Source organism: Grammomys surdaster, unplaced genomic scaffold (assembly GCF_004785775.1).
Source record: "Grammomys surdaster isolate TR1022 unplaced genomic scaffold, NIH_TR_1.0 64, whole genome shotgun sequence".
NCBI classification, from domain to species: domain Eukaryota; kingdom Metazoa; phylum Chordata; class Mammalia; order Rodentia; family Muridae; genus Grammomys; species Grammomys surdaster.
In genome coordinates, this window is record NW_021604566.1 from 3998592 (window position 1) to 4017722 (window position 19131).

Here is a 19131-nt window from a genome sequence, read left to right on the forward strand (position 1 = left end):
AAAGATGAATGACAAGCTGGCTCGATTTCCCTCCTAAATACTGGCCCCATGGCTGACATCCATCCTGGAAAACTGGAATTTTAGTGTTCTCCTTTATTTCTAATTTTGGAGTTAGTAGTTTCCTATGATATTCAACTCTCTAAAGCACCAGAGAAGAATTGTTAATTTTCATTTTTTTTCAGGTCATTTCTAGAGGTTATCAGACAGATCAGACATTGCATTTTTGTTGTGCTTGAAGTTAGATAACCTCAGTTCATATTTAAAGTACATTTTTTAAAGTTTACTTACCTATGGACACGTACAATTATTTTTATACTATATATTATTATGATAGTTTCTCATTTTATTTCTTATTTTATTGATATATTGAATAATTTATTCATTTTAAATCATATGGATCGATATGTTGGTTGTTTCTCCTACATTTAAATTACCCTAAATGCTCTTTTACCAGACTGATAGGACATTGTGTACACATGCACACACACACACATAAACACACACACACACACACATACACACACACCACACTCACATCTATACATATATACATATTATATGTGTATGTTGTGTGTGTGTGTCTCTGTGTGTGTTCTAGATCTAGTATGTAGATGTATGAGCTTATCCATGTTAGAGTTTTACAAGCAGAATTGCATGAAATCAGGGCATAATAATTTTAACCATTCTCAGTTTCTCTTACAATTATATGCACTGCTATCACATAGAGAAAGACTTTACCTACAAATATCTTTATATGAACAGTGGGGCATTCTTTTTATCTTTTTTCTTTTTGTATTTGCAGTTCACTGCTGAACAGACCAGGAAGCCAATAACCAAAAGACTTTATGTAAAGCTAAACTCCAACTTATGTGCCTATCAACAATGTCTAGATGTGTCCATAGATGTATTTCTCTGGAACATTTAATAAATGCTACTGTCATGAATAACTCACCAACTCCAGTTTTTACTGCCCATATATTCCTAGGTGTAGAGCAAATCTCTGGATCATGGTAAACCAAGAGCCATTGATATTCAGTCAATTGTAGAGACAATTGACTCTTCTCCAGTCCACTGGAAGCCATCAGCTCTTCATAGCTCATCGGAAGGATGAGTGACAGTTTAGTGGGGAATTGTGGGTGGATTTGGGAGGAGTTAGGGAAGAAGTTGGGAGATAATATATCAAATTACAGTGTGTGAAATCCTCAAAATATTAATAAAGGTTTTAAAATGCTTTTGAGGCCTATGATGAAATTATAAATTGATTCATTAATTTTTTAAATCAGTTGAATGTCTTTTCATAATTTAAAATCTTCTAGGTTGTCATGTCTCCGTATTCTTATTTTCTTTCTACCTTCCATTGTTTCTCTTATTCTGTTTTTCTCTACAACTTATAAACAGTAATATATTAATTATGTAATATATAACTATAATATGTTAATAAACTTATGTAAACAATTTTCATGTTTATTAATACATGTATGTATAAACTTACATGTACATATAAAATGTCCTGTTACTAAATATGTGACTTAAGTAATAAGTAAAAATTGTATTTCTTTAGTGCATATTCCTTGAAACATTTAGTTCTATACATATTTTGTTTTTAACTTTTTTGTAGTAAATTTTGACTCTGTTTTTTGTAGATTGTAACTCTTCTGGCTTGTACACAAATTTTTTTCTTACCCAATATTTTGTTCAGTGGGTGAACATGTAATTTGTACTTCACAAAGCTAGAGTTTACTGTTTTCTTTCCACTCAATCTGTTTGATAGTTTTCAAACAAAATATCAAATAAAAAATATCACAAACAATTCCTGTCTGTTTCTCCTTATAATTCATTTTATTGATACAAATTGAAAATATGTTACAAGATATATACAAGTTTTACTTGCATCGCTGGTGGATTACTTTTCTATTTCTTTTTTATTTACAACATCTGTTGAGTTTTAATCTCTGTATCATTTCAATTTATATTAATAACGAGCTTTGATTTTATTCTAGAGTCTTCCTTTAATACTTATGATTTTTGCACTGTAATTTTCATACAAATTTATGTTAAATATAATCTTTGATAGTCTTTTCCATTTTATGGATAAACTTAAATGCTTTAGGATTATTTAAATTGCAGTTATATTTTCAAAATTTCTTTTCATCATTTTTATTGTTTTTCTACCAGCATTTTATGGTTTTCCTATTTTGTTCTATTTTAACATAGAAACATTAGTTTCATGTATATATTGCTTAATTATAAAAGGTATAGAAAAATCTAAAACTGTGCAACCTTGCATAATATTTGCACAGGTCCCAACTATATACCTAGCCACTGTCCTTCTGCCATTTTCTCAAATTTTTTCTAATTCATAATTTTCCTGGCATATGACAGAAACATGATAATAGATATTAATTAAATAAATTCACAAACATTGTACTAATTGTTGCATTCTTTATTAAACAAACAGTATTGAAGGTTTTGGATAGATATCATATTTGTGTATTTGTTTTCACCTGGTCAATAATTCAAAGAGTATGCATCTTGATCTTTAAATGTATAATTCAGTAGCTTTTTAGTATAATGGCAGAGATGTGACATTATTGCCACTATGTGATGCTATCCTATTTAATTTTCTGAAAAGTAAACCATGTCCGTCACCAATTGTTGTCAATTCACTGGCCCTCCAACCTTTGAAAATACTAATCCACTTCTTGTCTCTATGACTTTCTAGCAAAATATAGAATACAAGTTGGGGGAGAGGAATTGTCTTTTACTATTCTAAACTAGGGAAGAATTTTTCTTTTTTATCCATGAATGCATTAGCTGTGGTTATATGTGTATGTCCTTGATCAAATTGAAGTTGTCTTTTAAGATTTTGTTTGCTCTTCATCATGAACGTGAATAAGACTGTGTAAAAAAGATCAGCATGTGAGTTTTTATTTTCATTCTATCTGTAGGATACTTTCCATTAATTCTTCTGTGGTATTAAACTCTGCTTTAATCCCACTTGTTAAAGTGAGTAATTGTTTTTTTGTACATCGCTGAAATGTTTGTTTATATTTGAATGACTGTTGACCAGTGATCTTCTTGTCTTGGTCTGACTTTCATGTGAAAGGGAGTATTTGGCCTATAGTCATGAATCTCCATTATGATCTTTTTATGACTATGTTGATCTCAGTAGTTATAAGACTATTTAATTTTACTTATGTACTTCTTCACAGCTTCTAATCAGTCTCTGTCTTTTTCCATCCCATTTAAGTTTTGAACATAGTACACAGTTACTTAAAGAAACTCCTTTCCATTTCTGTAAATTCAAAGCCATTGACCTTCTTTAATTGATCAATCTACTGATCCTAGTTCTCTGTCTTTTCTTCTCTAATTGCTACAAGTCTTGCCAGTAATGTTTGCCAATTCAGAGTCAAGTTTTAGTAGTGTTAAATTTATTGGTTTTCTAGTTTGTATTTAATTTTCAAATTAAATTCTATCTTTTTCTCTTCTCACTTTAGATTTAGTTTAGTTTTAAATTTCCAGCTATTTAAAGTGAGTGGTCATTGTGGTCTACTCTTGGGTTGATCTTTTTTTTTCCTTCTTTAATATGGACATTTGCTACTAAAATATTTTCCCTGTGTATGGGTGACCTGTATCTAAGAAGTCTTTCCAGGGATTCTTGTACTGAAGGCATGGCTTCAGTTTCTGGAACTACTGGAAGGGTGTGGAGCCTTCTTGGAGGATTTCTCCTCCAAGAACACTGGGGACATTGCTTTGAACGAGAAACCTCGAAACCTTAGCCTTTCTGTCACTCAGGGAATCCCAGCAGCCTGTGAGCAAAAGTCTCTCCTAGTGCCCCAATCACCATGTTCTTCCTTCCCAGATTTCCCAAAGCAACAGGCTTTCTACAAGACAAAATACTTGTTTCCTGTTCATCACTGTGCATTACTGGCTTACAAGTGAGTGTTAGGGTAACTTTGTTTTTCTTTTGATTAAACTTGATGTGGACTTTTCTTTCTTCTCTGACCACTTAAACTTTAGAAGAATGCTTTTTAATTTTCAAGAGTGTAGACATTTCCATAATTTCTGTTATTAGCATATGATGGATTTCATTGTAGTTTGATAGATTTCTTGGTGCGGATTTGATGGTTTTAGATAAACAACTAGAGTAGGTACAATGTATGAAAACTAGATGGAAAGGTTTCTCTCTGGCAACAAAGTAAGTAATGCGAGGCAATCTGTTCAAAATGCTGCAATTAAATATTGATTGTCAGGTGATTCTTCCCAACTCTATTAGATTATTTTATTCATTTGATTGATGCAGAGAGTAAGGTGCTCAAACTTTTGATTAAAGTGTATTCTATCCATTTTCCTATGGAATTAATATGGAACTTGGTAGACTGAGCATATTGTCTTTTCTCTTAGCTATGGATGGTTGTACTTCAGTCAATTGAAGGCATGGATACAACTACACATTTAATTTTTCAGTATATATGGGTATTCCCATAATCCTTGGTTTGATATTTTGTTTGTTTTGGCTAAGTATCTGAATTTATTATACTAGTCAAGTGTGAAATCTGGATAGCATCATCAGCTGGGAAAATTAGTGTCTTCTACATTTGATAGTCTTCATTCACAATTTTGAACTATTTAGCAATGGGTATATTTTTTAAAGTGAGTATTTAAATTCTAGCAGAATTTAAGTGACATTTTGGTTAAATAGTTTCAGGTCAACTGAGAAACAAAGAGGTAAGGTCTGTTACAAAGCCTCAACTCCTGCAAACTCCCTCTCCTCCAGGAAGGCCCCTGTTAGCTATATCTTTAACACATGGGTTTGGGAACTCTCAAGATTCAGAAAACACATCCTCTTCCTTGCCAGTATTTTTGACAAGATAGCACCCTTCTAACACTAGGTTCTGGGAACTTAAACCTTCATCCTTTAGATTTCTGGACAACTGGACAAGCATGAATATTCTGTAGATACAAATGTTAAATACCCATAAAAAGAAAGAGAAAATGAAAATATTGTACATATTTTAAAAAGCAAATCATTTACCAACAAGAACGTAATGTCAGAATTGAATCAAATTAGTATAATACACAGGGATACTAACCTGCAATATTCATTATGTCAGTATTCCACAACCTAAATGGATAATTTCAACCCTAGTTGCTCTACTGCAAAACAACGCGGGTAAAAGCTTTCTGTAAGCTGAGCCAATCAAAATTATTGTCTCCTATACTCCTAATTTTAAAGTTAAAAAGAGTGCTTAGATTGAAATGACCACAAATGGTTGAAAGAGCATATAGTCTTTGTAAGAGCATCATTTTAAAGCAGAAAAAATGCCTGTTCCAATCCTTTGAAAATGTGTGTGAAGCAGCCAGAGAGCTGTTTCTTTGCCTTTGCCAACATATTTTCCCCAAAATGAGGTGTCCGCATGTTCAGCCAATCAAATAAACTGTCTGGCTGAACATCCCAAGGTGCTTTAAAATTCAGTAAATAGTACTAATCACTTCCATTTCAGTATTGATATTAAAGGCCCTATTCATGCCAGAAAAAAGTGGAATGCAGCTGTTCTCTGCTTTCCTTTCGAATTTGTATGTGGAAGCTTGCTTGCATAATGAGAAATATGCCGGTATTTTGTGTTCATCTGCATTGAAGAGGTTTAGCGCAGGCCTGCACAAAGACACCGTGGTGAGATGGAAACTTGAAAGAGTTCACTGCTTTAGGCTCTGGAGTGGGGCTGCATGAAGAAGGGGAGGGAGGACTTTTTCTTCTTTTCTTGTGAGAACATCAAATGCACTTGAACATTCTATGAGCATATACTTGTTTGCTGCTGTTAAAGCATCTTTGCAAACACCTCAAAACTATGCTGGAGTTAATCCTAAGCTTTAGAGGTCTGGTGCATCCACAAATTTCTAGAGCAGGTAAACGCATTTTGAAGAACTCTGTGTTCTTACTGATGCAGTACTAAACAAGTGCCTATTGTCATGAGATTTTACTTTAAAGAAATGTCTTTCATCTTTTGAAAAACATACCAAGATTTTTGCATATGTATCTCTTCATTGATTCGAGTAGTTGATTATGGATTGTATGAAACACTCCAGTTCTATTTATAGCACTCATTGAATTTGGTGTATACATATACTTGTCTTTTGGGGTTTTCAATAAAAACAGTATGATTTTCAACCAATATAACTATATATAAAAGTGTGATTTTCTTTTTTTAATCTTTGCTAATTTGTCATTAAAATTTGCACAATAAAACTATTTCACTTTATTTTGCTAGAACAGAAATTAAAATCACAATGAATAAAATTTATTTTAAAATTGTCTTTGCTTCTCTTAAGCTTTCTTGTCCTTTAATATAGGGAAGAGAAAAGGATGCTTTTCCAGCATCATCCATTTGTTGGAATTCTTCCTGGTACAAAAGACTAGATAATTTACATTTTAAGTGTCTCCCAAAATGCCTGTGTGTTTTTGGGCTAACTTTCTGGTTTTTATCATAGAAAGGTAATAAAAATGTAAGGAAGTAATACCTAATATATGGTCTTGTAGTCATTGTGGAGGCAACCTTTATGGGTATGGTAGGACCCTGGTACTGCTTCTTTCTCTCTTGAGGCTAACAGTTTTCCTTCACTAAGTACCTTGCACTCTGATGAACAGCCACAACACAGACTAACGATTGGCCAATATGTTCAACCTATGAGTAAAAATAAACATTTCCCTTTATCTACTCCTTGTAAATTTACATTTTAAAATGTTTTGTTATAGTAACAGAAAACCAAAACAAACTCTAAAAGTTTCCTTTACATTAGATGAAAAAAAATCCCTGAAAATACGTTTTGATAAAACATTCAGATCTTTCAGATGATATTTTTGACGAGTTGGGGGAAGAAGTAGAATCTAAGTCACATTTTACATTTCCTTCAACTTTGTGCTCACGAGCCTCATGCATGTCAGGGTTCGCTGGTGTACTGCATTTCTTTGTCAACTTACCTTGTGTATACTTACTCTTCCGGCCCACCTAGACACCAGCCTTCCTTGATGTGTAAGCTGGTACTAGAGCAGATTGCACAGTAGTTTTAATCCACAAGTCCTAACTCTTCTGGTATGTTGACTCTACTGTCTACTTTAAAGCTTCAGTAGAGCACTAAACCTCCCAACTGCCTAACAAAAGCACAGCCAGCTTCTAAATCTGGCCATTTTTTTTTCATGACAGTGTGTGTTCTATCATCCAATTCATTCTCATTTCCACTCCTTTATTAGCACTTTTACCTCCCATGTCACCTCTTCAGCTACTACCCTTCCTTATATTCTCCCTGGAATGGATACTCTTCCATCTTCTTCAGTTTCTAAGACAATATGGACAATATAATAAGTAAAAGATCTCATTACAGGTTTGATAATGGCAAATTGTTATTTTGGACCCAAAGGGAGACAATTCTAATAAACTGCATAATAAAGCTTGTTTGAACAATTTATTTCTAAATTGAACATCTATTAATGCCTTAGTATGTCATCATTCTGTGTGTCAAAACCAAGGCTTTCTCCACTACCCTGACATTTTGTCATGTTAGAATCATTAAATCTCACATTTTATTTTATTATATTATCTATTTCAGCCAGTCCTTCCCTTACACACACACACACACACACACACACACACACACACACACACATATATTTCTGTGTAAGGAACATGTCTGTCCTGAGTTTTCAAAGCCCAACTGAAAGTTATCTGAAATTTAATTACATGTTATTAATTATTTTTGATACTGGATATTGAACCTTATGCATGCTAAGTAAGTTTTCTACCACTGAGATACATATCATCAATTTCTTTTTTAAAAAAATTTTGAGACAGCATCTCATTTTGTGTATAGGCAAGTCTTGACATCGCCATCCTCCTGCCTTAGCCATTCTATTAGCTGTAATTACAGACTTGAACCAATAGGCCTGTTTTGACATCAGATATTTTCTGTGTAATGCTCAAATAAAACTTCTAGAGGTGATGAAGGTAACCATACTTAGACTGCCTCTCTATGATATAGTATAAGTTGTAAGGGCCAAGGGATATCTGCTGTGACACAGTATCTTCTAAAGAGAAAACAGAGAACAGGAGATGTGGAAGGTGGCAGGGATTTGAAAGGGTATGGGGAGACAGAGAAGTGAGCACTATTACAAAACATTGTATGAAATTCTCTAAGGATTAAGTAAATATTTATATGCAAAAGGAAAGTAGTGTTTTATAACTTTTTGGTTGATACTACCACATTCACATTTTGTTTGTTTCTTGTGTTTTGATTCTTCACTAGCTAGTCCTGGGACTATTACACTGTATATTTATTCTAGGTAGTTTAACTCTCTGAGTATGAGGCTTCATCCTCTTTCATGTAAAAACTTTGATGTACAATTTCATGAAAGTTCACATATATTTGGAGAATAGAGAAAATTCCAACAAACAAGCTCCAACAACTTTAAAAATTTTTCTCTCATATTTTATATATCCTAGTAAATTATTTCATGCAATACAAAAAGTTATAATGTGGTTACATTCTACTTTTCTTCTAGTGAATAATTTGATACAATGAGTATATGTAAGAAAAAATATGTTCCCTAATGCCCTCACATGAGTAAATATTTTATACATTACAAGTGAAAAAAATTATTCCCAAGACCCCACATACATCCATAACTAAGTAACTTAGTTATAGATTAAAAAAGTGTAAGTAAACAAGGTAGTATTTTCAGCCAGTTTCTCTTTACTAATAGACTAAAATTTGCAGTTACCAAGAAAGGATCAATTATTTTTTATCTTAAAAAGTAATCTTATAAAATTCTTATTAGACTCACAAATCGAATCTTTTATATAAGGATCAATCATTTCTACTCTAAATATCCATGATGCACATCTACACATTAACAATTTTTTATTAAATTATACCAGGAAGCTGAGGACAAAAATAGTTCATGAATTTAAGACATCACCTTGATCATCAGCCCAGCTTTAGCAAGAGAGGCATGTCAGCTAGTGCTGGTCAAGCTGCCATTGTTCTTGTTCCTTGTCCTCAAAATATCTCCAGCATGACTATTAAGAGTATATTTTTCTAAGCTTCAAATTGTTCCCTAAGATTTTCTATATCAGAGCCACTGACAAAAATACATTAACCTAACTTTCTCAACAGTCTATATCTCCAAATTATTCCTAAGAGTGGTGGTCACTGAAAACAACTTACATCTCTAAGTTCTTTCCAAGACTGGTGATTGAATCAATTATCTGCTACAGCATCAATACTTGAAAAAGATCAAGCATTATTTTTGTGAATGGCAATGATGCTGCCCAATGAAGGGCTTGAAGCTCCATTAGAATTTTCATACAATTTATAGATTAGGGAACATGTTAAGACTGCAAGGGGAACAAGCAGAGCAGTGCTCATAACAGCAGGAAGTCCTCAGGACACACAGCCCTCAGAGATGTGCCTCTCAGAAGCACATTCATCATGGTTATACTAACCAGTGGTCTACGTTTCTGTGAGTCCTAAGGCTATTTTGCTGTTCCCCTTACACGACCCTCACAATACACACACACACACACACACACACACACACACACACACACACACATATATATGTATGTATATATATATTTTCACACCGTTAATCTCTTCCTATGTGTAATGTGGTGATTCTGAGTCTATAGGAATCCTGTTACCTGAATAAAGTAATAATAATTTTAGGTTTCCTCCTAGAAGTATTCAACTTCTAATTTTTGTGAAAAAATTAAAAGGATTAATTTTTTTGCTAAATGAGCTAGTGCAGACTCAGAATGAGGTCTCACACTGAGGGAAACTGTTCCACATGCAGAGATATGAAAGGTTGGGACTTTCATTTCCTACATGCTTTGAACAAGACTTTGAAAAATATATTTGACATATATAACTTGCATAGGTATTGACATTAAAATATCTAGTTCCTCAGTTAAAACTATAGGCTTCATGTAAGTGGAGCTTGGTTTGGTGTTTCATGTTTCTCTGAACATCATAAATCTCTTTGCGCAGCAGTCTTTGACCTGTAGAATGACAGATATTCTAAGGACTGCAGAGAAAAGTGGGACAAATTGAAAGAATTGTAATCTTCCAAATGTCTCTCTTTGTTAAGGCGACTATAAATGTTTGAGAAAAAGCAAATGTTTTAGAAGGCCTTTGTAAGAGCTTCTGGGTATCTATATGTTCTTCATGTTTTAGCTCGAAAGGTAAGCGGAAAATCAATGATATATAAAAATAACTTGAAAAGTGTTCAAGAGAAAATTGACTTAAATTTAGCATTTTCCAAGTTCTCTAAAAGAGAGAAATTCAACTCTGCATGCATGTTTTGGGACAATTATTCTTCATTCCTCTCTCTCTCTCTCTCTCTCTCTCTCTCTCTCTCTCTCTCTCTCTCTCTCTCTCAGTGTGTGTGTATGTTTGTGTGTGTGTGTGTGTGCAAATACATGAGGCAGAAATGTTAATTTGACAAATATCTTCTTATAACAGTCTTCACACACTAAAAACAAGCTTTACATCCTGTTTGCATCCTGACAAATAGTCTTAATTCTCAAACTCATACCTCTATAGATTCACAGAAATTCTCATCAATCATTCAGCATATTTGACCTGTTGGGGTCATATAAAGGGATCTCTGGATATTTGGAAATAATGGAACATTATTACTTCCTCAAAATTAAGAGTCAAATTTCAGTGATTAAACTTTGAACATGGTTTGCCAGCTTTAGCGTGTAGCTTGCTTGATATCACACAGGTTCAAAGCTGTGATTTATTGTTCTTCTTGGAAAGAAAGTCGACCTTTAATGAGCAGAATCCTCTTTGCACAGTGTTAAATTCAGAGAGGTAACATACTGGGCAAAGATAAAGCAGACATTTTGTGGAATTTTTTCTTTTATGGAGTCACAGAAGATAGAAATGTCTTTAAAAATCAAACAAAGCTGTATGCAGCTTTCATAACATGGGGAAGAAAATGCATAAGAAGATCTAAAGCAGGGATAGGAGAGATAGAAATGAGCAAGAGGTGGAAGGATGAAGGAAGTAGGTGTCCATTCTACAGGCAGCAGCTCAATGTCCATTTTAGGTTAGCCACTGCTCTGGGAAATGGCATATGATATAGGTAAAACTTGCCTCCTGTCCAGAAAATGCTAATAGGTTGGCAAGGAACAGCATGTGAGCCAGTTGTGCATACAATAAGATCAAATGCTTCAGCAAGATTTTGAAATACTCTGGAAGTACAGAGAAAGAACAAGTAAGTGGTAATTGTATCCCAGTTCAGAGTAATTCTAGAGAAGGGGATTCTGGGAAAGTCCCATTTGCTTCTTTCTATTTTCATTCTTCTAATTTTTTTTTCTTTTTAACTGTTGGTCTAGCAAGCAAAGAAAGGGAAACTGATAGATGAAAGCATTTGGATTCTTAGTTGCATGCTAATCCCATCAGTATATTAATAAGAAAATTTCCATTATATCTGATTCCTCTCAATGACAGATATTTCTATTTACTCAGTTTCTCCATGAGTAATCCTAGAAAAAGAATTTGCATATCCTTCAATAATAAAGTACAATATTGGTATGCCTGCTCTGTTAGCCAGGAGTTAATTCTTTCATTCCCTTTTTGTTGGGTTGCATCCAAGGCACTGAATATATGATGTCCCACTTAAAAGTAATAAGAAAGACATCTAACATCACATTTTAACATAGGCCTCCTCCATTACTCCATTCAGGAGGACACAGAAGACACCTCCTTTTCTGTGTGTCTGGACAGATGATGGCGAAGAGTGGAAGCATAGGCTCTAAGTGAGTAGAGATGGCAAACAAGGTTGCAATGTCTATGCACAAGGATGTCAAGTGATAACTGCTCCCACAGACTTTAACTAGTATCTCCTTAGTTCTAAGGTGATTCAGTTTCATGAAAGTTTCTGGTTGATAGATCAATCACATGTTCTCATTTTAAACTGTCTTAAATCTGGAAATAACCTGGGTGCAAACCTTGGAAAATGGCATTCGGAAACCAGGTGTCTCGTTCTCTCTCTTTGTCGTCATCTATGTTGAGCCAATATGCCTACAGTAGCAATGTCACACCATTTCTATCTCAAAAGTAAAGCTCTAGTTTGTGCTGTTACTGAAAAGGTAAAATATGATCACCTGCCCAAGATGATGCATTTTCCATTTTATGATAAAAAGGTACTCTGAATAGGTGTCTTGATGGGTAGGGAATATCTTTTTGAAAAACTTGTAAAGAGATATTTTGTTATTTTTTAAATTAATATTTATTATAGCAACTCTTCTTAGGTCATTATCATATATGCATAATAGGTGATCCTTTCATAACTGTTCTCCTTCATGTCCCTGAGACCTGTCTCTCTGTGAACTTTTCCAATCCCTCCATTCACTTTCCACTTTCATATCACATGAATATCATATAATATCAATTATATTCTGCATATATGAGGGAGTATATGCAGGATTTGTCTTTCTGGACCTGTGTTACCTAACTTCATAGAATATTTTCCAGTTTTAACCATTCTCTGTCATATTTTATAATTGTGCATGTCTTTACGGCAAAATGACACTCAATTGTGTATATATACCACATAACTTTTAGTCATTCATCTGTTGATGGATCTCAAGTCTAATTCATTTTTTCTCCATTGTAAATAGAAAGACTATATGTATTTAATTATCTCTGTGGTAGGATACTAAAATGCCAGGTGAGTGCAGCTATCCTAGCTATTATGATAATTTTTATTTTTAAATTTTTGAAAACCTCTATACTGATTTCCATAATGACAACAGTAGTTAAGAGTTCCATTAAAAACACTACTAATAAATAAAAGAAAAATGAACTGTCTCTTTTTCCAATAAAGTTCAAAGTAGTATTTAAGCATTTGTCCATAATATACCCTAAACCAGTTATATTATAGCCTGCTAAATGTAACTTCCTACTCCTGTCATTACCTTTTCTCTATTATTTGTGAATCTTCAGTATGGAAATGATTTATTCCCTATACAACTATCAAAATATATGTCCTTTGAATAATATTGGAACATGTGGATCCTTTTATTTTTAATTTAACAGATTCTGTGGATCACTGTCATTATCACTTGTTGCCCACATTCCTTCGACCAAAACTATCTCTCACAACTACCTTCTATGTCCTTCTGACATAGCACCATTAATTCTTCACTATCGTCTACCTGATTTCATTTACTATTTTCTCTTGCCAAGAACAGAATCATTTATTTCTCTAAGGAAATGTCGGCCATCACATGTTGTGTGTTTTACAGTTCGTTCCTAATAAAACACTCATTATACTTTAGAATGAATCTCACATGGTTGCTTTTGAATCTCTTTGTTGATATTTTCCACAAAATTGAAACACAGAGATTTATTTTTATCTATGTGCATGAATGCTTGTTAAATGTATATGTGTGCACCACAAGTATGCTTCATGCCATGGACACCAGACGAGAGCACTGGGTCTGGAGTTATTGGCTATTCCATCAATGTGAAAGCAAGTTACAAAGCCAGGTCAGGAGACCTACCAGCAATGGGGCTGAGTGAGACTTCCTCGTCAATAACTGATGTGAAAGGAGTAGTGGAGTCCTATAGATTCCTGCTGAAGTATTAACGATTGATGGACTCAGGAGGGGATCCAGTCATTGTCATCGGATGTACACACATTTGGGAGTCTTACATACACCAGTGGATAGTTTCAAACCCATATTTATGCAGAAGACCATGAGTCTCCAAATACAACTAAGGACATATAATGTGAGGAGAGGAAGAATAGATCTGAGGTCATGGTTATAGCAATCAGGACACATTAGATGCTTTATGACATCACTCGTGAACAGATTCATGAACAAAGAGTAGAAAGCTACTTTAAAAACTAACTTGAAAATTCCACACTTTTTCTGCAGTCCAGAACAGATTCGGCTTCTTGGTTCTGTAAAATATTATTAGAATTTCCTATAAAGCCACCTGGCTCTTTAAAATATTTGTTTAATTTTTTTAGGGTATATTGTTTTTAATGATTTCCCTTGATAAGCTTTATTATTTTTATTAGTTCTTTCAATGTGGCATTTTAATTTTACTAAACATTGTTTTTCTTTAAAATTACTTATTTTTCTACATTCATGATTTTTTCTTATGGTTCCATATTGTGTGTGTGTGTGTATGTGTGTGTGTGTGTGTGTGTATGTGTTATATGTACTGTACTAATTACATTTTAGATGTATCTTTGATTAGTTTTTGTTTTCACAAGGAAATAATATTTTGACTAATTTTTAATTTGGATTAATTTTGCAGTATTATTTAGCACTACTGAAAAAATTATTCAAAGATCTGTTTGTATGCTTACTGGTCTGAAAACTAAAGTTAATAAATGTTTGCAGTGGCTTTTTATGTATGAAGCTTGGAGAATGTATGTATGTGCTACCAAATCTCTCTCTGATATATGTCAGTAATTCTATGGGTCCTAATGACGACTACTATGTTCAGTTTCTGTGTCTTAAGGTAATTGAATTCCTTGCCCAGAACATATTTAATAGTGAAAGAAACATAGCTGACTGGTCCATGCTTTTGCACTCAAAACTATCCTACTTCAAACAAGTGAGAACTCTTGTATTTTTTTAATACTCTCAATGGAAATAATTTGTCTTTTCACTTTTAGGCATTGTTTGTTTATTGATGACTGGAGTTGCATCTAACCCTAATGATCTGTGTGTTCTTTTTCTTCTGCCTATTAAACAACTTGCAACTATTAGCTGGAGTTTGAGTGGACAAACAAACTTGCAATCATGGATTTTTACTTGCACTGTCACTTCACTTATGTTATGAAAATGCAAAAACAGCTGACCAATGGAGCCTTAACTGAAGTTCAGATAGAAGTGTGATATATGTTCAGTTAATCTCATGGATGCCCTTAATAAACTGCAAATAATATTCTAGAACTTGAGTTCTCAACATGTGAGTTCCGATCCCTTAGAGGTGCCTCTCAGGTTTTTTTGTACAAACACACACACACACACACAAACACACACACACACACACACACACACACACACACACACACACACACACAAAGGGTCACGACATTAGGAAGGTTCAGAACCACTGCTCTAACCATTGTTCTAGAGGAATCCAGGGAAAGAAAGCAAAAATCAGCTGCAACCATACTCCATTAGCAAGCATGTATTGTTCAGGCCATAGTGAGTTGGGGTGCTGCAGAAATGGACACCTTTCTCTGACTTGCCATAATGTTCAGATTATTTCCTGTGACATTAATCTTCTGCTGAAAGAAAATCTCTCCCAACTTTTCATTTCTATGACTTTTCTTATCTGTTTTTCACTTCTTACATAGCTTGAAAGTAATAGAGACTATGCTCATGAATGGGAAATTAAATGCATGAGCAAATGCTAATATTTTGCCTTTTATGTTCTTAAAACTATTACATAGCATTTAGAGTTCTTTGAAGGGAATGGATCTGATAAGATTTGGTAAGGGTTAAGCCCTGTGAAATCAAGTGGGATTTTTATTGCCTTGTAGTCTTAGCTGTTTTCCATTCTATTGTGGCTTTAATGACCTTGGGAGAGACTACAACAAGTACATTTTGAGCTTGCTTTTATTTTCTCTTGATTTTCCACTTATTTGTGATTTGTGCTGCCATTACTTTAGTTACATAAAATAGAATTAAAATACTTATTGGTTTTAACGTCTCCAAATAACTTGGCTAATGCAGTGTAGAAAACTAGAAAGATTTTATTTTTGGTAAATAATATTCCTAAAAGTAATGTTTGTTAAGATCTACATTTGCTTTCATGTTTTAATAAACAATATGCTAAATTTCCTTGTAATAAAAGTGAAAGTGTTTTATTTTTATATATTCTTTTCTCCACAAATAGACTTTTATGACTATACATTTTTCCAGTAATTATCAACATTTCTTTTGATATATATTTTTACATCTGTATCAACATTTATTAGCAAGAGCAGTCACTGGTAACTTTGGCTAATTGGCATTATTATTTTTACTAATGTGCTTTAGTAGGCAATATAAGACATTAATTTTGTAAGTAATTATATGGAGAAAATAGTTCAAATGAAAATCACATTTTGACAAAAATCCATGTTTCCTTTTTAATTTATATAAATGAGACCAATAGAAAATAGAAAAAATATATTTAAAAGGACAGAGAACAAAAGGTAAATTCTCCCCTAGATTTGTCCAATGTAGTTAATTTTAGTAAAACATTATACATTTTGGTATGTTTAGTTATCATTCATATAAGCATCATATGAAATTTGTAGTCTTTCAAACACATAAAATTATGATGTATAAAGCTATAAGCCTCTATGTATATTTAGGTGTTTGTATGTGAGTGTTGCTGGGTAGACGTGAAGACGACAACTTAGTAGAATACCTGTTGCTCAACTGAACTTTATGTCTTTTTAACATCATTGTTTATAATTATACCAATTGAGATACAACTATTCCTAGAAAATAAATGAATTAGCTGCTCTGTTTTTGCCACCTCAAGGGTTAAAGATGTGAATGCTGAGGTCGAGAAGGTCCAGGTATGATCTATTACTGGGGCAGAAGGGGTGTCAGGGGAGAGCTATTTTCTAGGGTACTAGATTAAACGCCAATGTCTCAATAACAATGGTGTGTCAAGGAAGCTGTACAAATTTTCTGTAGATAGCTGTCATATTGGACATGTTACTCCAAGTCATCTTAGGAGGACCATTGCTGTTGGAGAACACCCAGCCAGCTGTGGGGTTTTCTGGGCATTTGTCACTGTGAGAATTGTTCTGGTGTTAGAGAAGGGATTGTACAGGGTTATTCTGGAGAAAAAAAGAATTACGTTCTCATGCTGATTAAACAGTTTCCCCTAATAAAAGCACTGAGTTCTATGACATGGAAGCTCAGAGTCAGGCTATGGGCACAAGATAGCAAAGAATATTTTGAAGGGAGAACAAATCTATAATAAGTTTGTTATTTATATATCTTATTAAAAGTAGATTTTAGCTAGTCAATGGTAACACATGCCTTTAATCTCAGTATTCTTGAGGCAGAGGCATGAAGATCTTTGTATTCAAGGCCAGCCTGGTACACAGAGAGAGAGAGAGAGGAGAGATAGAGGAGAGAGAAAGGGAGAGAGAGAGACAGAGAGAGAGAGAGACAGAGAGAGAGAGATAGCTCCAGGAAAACCATGGCAAGAGAGAGAAAATGAGTTAGTTTTAGGACAACCATGGGTACCAAGAGAAAACTTGTCTACAAACAAGTGAACAAACAAACAAAAAGACAAAAACAAAACCACCAACAACAAAAGATTCCTTTCATACAGTATATACTCTTATAGCTTCTCCTAGGTTCTCCACAATTCTCCCTACTTTCCCTTCCACCCAAATTCACCTCCTTTATTTTTCTGTCTCATTATAGTACAAACACACATCTATAGTTATTAATAACAAGAAATATATATATATATATATATATATATATATATATATATATATACAAACCAGAATAGGAAAAAATTAAAGCCAGAAGGAATTAAAGAATTAAAGAATTAAAGCCAAAGGTAAGGCACAAGAAACACATGCAGATGCTAAATACATTAGCACATACAGGAAACCCATTAAACAAACTTAGAAACAGTGATATATAAGTAAAAGATCTGTAAGTTTAAAGATCAAAACTCCTAGACAAAGGATCGTGAGTCAAAAACAACAAAAAACTAACAAACAGTACAAAAGTAAAAAAACAAAAGCAAAACAAAACTTTTCTTCTAACCTCCTTGGCTATATGGTAGTTTATTTATTTATTTATTTATTTATTTATCTGTTTATTTTGCTTTTATACTATTTTATAACATGCAATTATTAAGCTCATTTCTAGGTTGAGAAACTAGCAATACAATAGATGCAAATAGTTAAGTAACAAGCAAGATGATAAACTCAGATAGTCAAAGAACAAACAAGGCAGCAAACAAAGTCCCATGAGCACTCCTGTGATCACTGTTTCTTTCTTTCTTTTTTTTTTCCGAACATAGATACTAGCTTTATTTTTTTATATTTCTTCATATACTTTTATTGGATATTTTATTTATTTACATTTCAGATATCATCACCTTTCCCCATTTCCCCTCCCTAGAACCCCCATCTCATTCCCCCTCCTCCTATTTGCTTTTATGCCATTTTAATTAAATGCATGTATTAAGGTCAGTTCTAGTTTGAGGGTCTAGCAATACAATAAATGCAAATAGGGAACAAGCAAGAAAATAATCACAAATAGTCAAAGAAGAAGCAAGGCATTAAACCCAATTACGTGAAAACTCCTATGATCACTGTTTCTAAGGGCTTATCAGGATGATCAAAATATCTGAGCCTACTTCCCTGTCCTAGCCCAAAGTCATTTTCGTGTCTGAATCCTACTAGCCTAATGTCACATTCTTGCCTGAAGCCCATTTCCTTGTCCCTGGCCAATGTCAGATTCCTGCCAAGCAGCCCCAAAAGTTCTCCACCTCTCCCCCTTTTTAATTTCATAAACAAGACTGAGTCTGACTTAGGTCATTCTGACAAGAATGCCTTCCTTACCCATACTGGAATATGCATTATCAAAAGCAATACACTTATGTCTTAGGTTGGTAAGGCTCTGTGCAATATCTTATTCTTCCTTGGCTTGCCAGCCTGTTAATTTAATAACTGTCTGGGGATCCAATTTCAGATTCAAGTAATGTACTTTGGCTGCCAACATGTTGATGTTGTTAAAGATAAGCTTTAACACAATGGACAGGAATAAAAATTTTCTCAGAATAAAAAGGGCTGACATGATAAACCTATATATGCCATTCTTGATGCTTGAACAAAATAAAATTACTGACCTTAAGCCATGGACAATTTTATCAGCAACATCTTCAGCATCTAAGCACAGCAAGGCAGAAACCAAACCTTTCAAAAATACTATTAAATATGCTTTATGTTGGTCATCAGTTGCCAAGTGTGGGGCTTACCCTTAAGTGTGGCTTGTGTACCCAGTGAGACTTCATTAGAAAAAAACAAGTTTTTCACTTGCAATTGTGATCAATGGAGATCACTTTGGG